We start from the raw sequence: 2500 nt of genomic DNA, 5'->3' as shown, positions 1-2500 counted from the left end.
GATTGAGCATGAGCTCACAGTACATTTGAAATCCTTTTTGATAGTTCATTAACCTATAGGGATTATGTCTGTAGGGATTAGGGCTCTGGATTATGGGGGAAAGCAACTTGTCAGACACTATTAGTGTAAGACTGACATGGCTCTGATCAGTAATCAAAAGGGCACCGCCACAGTTCCTCCACCTGCCAAAACAACTCTGTCACCCTCTCACCGAACACCCAGGCCCTTCTCAGTGCACCTCTCTCTCTCACGCACGGACACACACACTTTCAGCTCTGTCACCCTCTCACCGAACACCCAGGCCCTTCTCAGTGCACCTCTCTCTCTCTCACGCACGGACACACACACTTTCAGCTCTGTCACCCTCTCACCGAACACCCAGGCCCTTCTCAGTGCACCTCTCTCTCTCTCACGCACGGACACACACACTCTCTTTATGAATGGCATCGGATCTAAAGACCAGCGACAAAACCCAATGTCTCAGATCTGGCACAGAGCTTTTGTGTGTGCATGTGTATTTATATGAAAATCCATAATACAGAAGAAACGGTAGTTTTTTTAAAATGCACCGTAAAACCTGGGATAAGCAGGTAACATCATATATCATAATTCTGAATGATGTAAAGCTCACCTATGGTCATTGTTTCACACTCTTTACCCTGAGGCATGTAGTTTACAGAAGGAAAATAATTACATTTTAAATATGTTACAACCGCTTAACTATAATTGTTATACTGCAATAACTCAGTTATACATTCTCACAGCACACATTAATACATTCCAAAGTAGGTGCACAGGCTTAACTGAGTCTGCGTGTGTGTACACCTGAATCTCAAAATCAAAGACAAAATGGATTTTTTGCTTACTGTCTAATATTTTATTTAAGGCCACATCTTAAAGCTCAGCGAGTATATATCTGTGTATCCAACACACATATACCAACACACACACAAGTGCATGTATATGCATGTGAATGACTGGAACAGCCTTAAATACAAAGACAGGAGCAGTCAAACTCAGGGACAGGAGAGGTCAAACTCAGGGACAGGAGAGGTCAAACTCAGGGACAGGAGCGGTCAAACTCAGGGACAGGAGCGGTCAAACTCAGGGACAGGAGAGGTCAAACTCAGGGACAGGAGCGGTCAAACTCAGGGACAGGAGCGGTCAAACTAAGGGACAGGAGCGGTCAAACTCAGGGACAGGAGCGGTCAAACTCAGGGACAGGAGCGGTCAAACTCAGGGACAGGAACGGTCAAACTCAGGGACAGGAGAGGTCAAACTCAGGGACAGGAGAGGTCCAACTCAAGGACAGGAGAGGTCAAACTCAGGGACAGGAGCGGTCAAACTCAGGGACAGGAGCGGTCAAACTCAGGAAAGGATCAATGGACCAGAAACGCAGGGTGACCACTAAACTGTTTCAAAGAGATGTAATCACACTGGGTGATGTTTCAAAATACAGTCCTAAAATGATCAGCTGAATGACTGCATTCTGAGAGCTTTACAAATGTTCCTGTGGACAGAGCAGGGCAAGACCATGGGATGTTGGGAGATTAAGATCATATATGGAAAGAGTTAAGAAGGCTAAGAGACAGAGAGAGAGAGACAGAGAGAGAGAGAATGAGAACAAGGAAAGACATTTAAAGGTTTAACGGGATTTGACTTGTAAAATCAGCTGCAGAGGTCTTCCTCCATATTTAGATGTGCTGCATATTTAAAATATTAAAATAAAATGTTAGTATATACCAACATACTCTAAAATATTAGAGTCCTAGTTTTGTCATGTTGAGGAGAACTTTGTATGTGATAACTACATGGGCACATGGAGTGTGTGTAAATTAATTGTATGGGCACATTGTAATATTGTAACTGTAATGGTAATATTGTAATTTAGATCAAAGGAATAAGTTAGAATCTATTAAAATTGAGGTGTCCTGTGCTAGTGTCCCAGATCAGCTGCCACAGAAAACACATCACCTTTAAATCATTAGATTAGTCTGTTGCTCACTGCTGCCCTCCACTGGCCATGCTGCACTATGGCCAAAGTGTCAGAGATTCACCCACAGCCACTGTTTGGACCTTAATACTATAAAGAGATCATGAACTTTACCTTTACTGACACCGTGTGTGTGTGTGTGTGTGGCAAGCCGCTAACAGTGTAAGGAAGTTGCTATTCTCACAGAACATGATAATCCATGAGTTTAGTAAACTGACGTTGGGTTACGCTGGGACACATGTCATGCGAGTAAGTGTGTGACATGCAGATGAAGCTCAGCTCCGGTTCTTCCATGGGAGGTGGAAAACTCACAGCGTTAGTGTGAGGAGGATGTCTCCATGAGGTGAAGATTCGTGAGGGCTGATATGTCTCTTACCTGCAGGCTTTGCCCCTGTATTTTCACTGTATTGAGGCACCTGTTTAAATTTGCAGCTTGAGCATGGATCAAATTTTTGACTTGCCGAGTTTCCTATGCTAATGAAAGTTTCTAGTCTGAGTCACTTTGCT

Source organism: Chanos chanos, chromosome 15 (genome assembly GCF_902362185.1).
Source record: "Chanos chanos chromosome 15, fChaCha1.1, whole genome shotgun sequence".
In the NCBI taxonomy this organism is placed as follows: domain Eukaryota; kingdom Metazoa; phylum Chordata; class Actinopteri; order Gonorynchiformes; family Chanidae; genus Chanos; species Chanos chanos.
The sequence above is the reverse complement of the archived record's forward strand: the minus strand, read 5'-3'. Positions refer to the sequence as shown.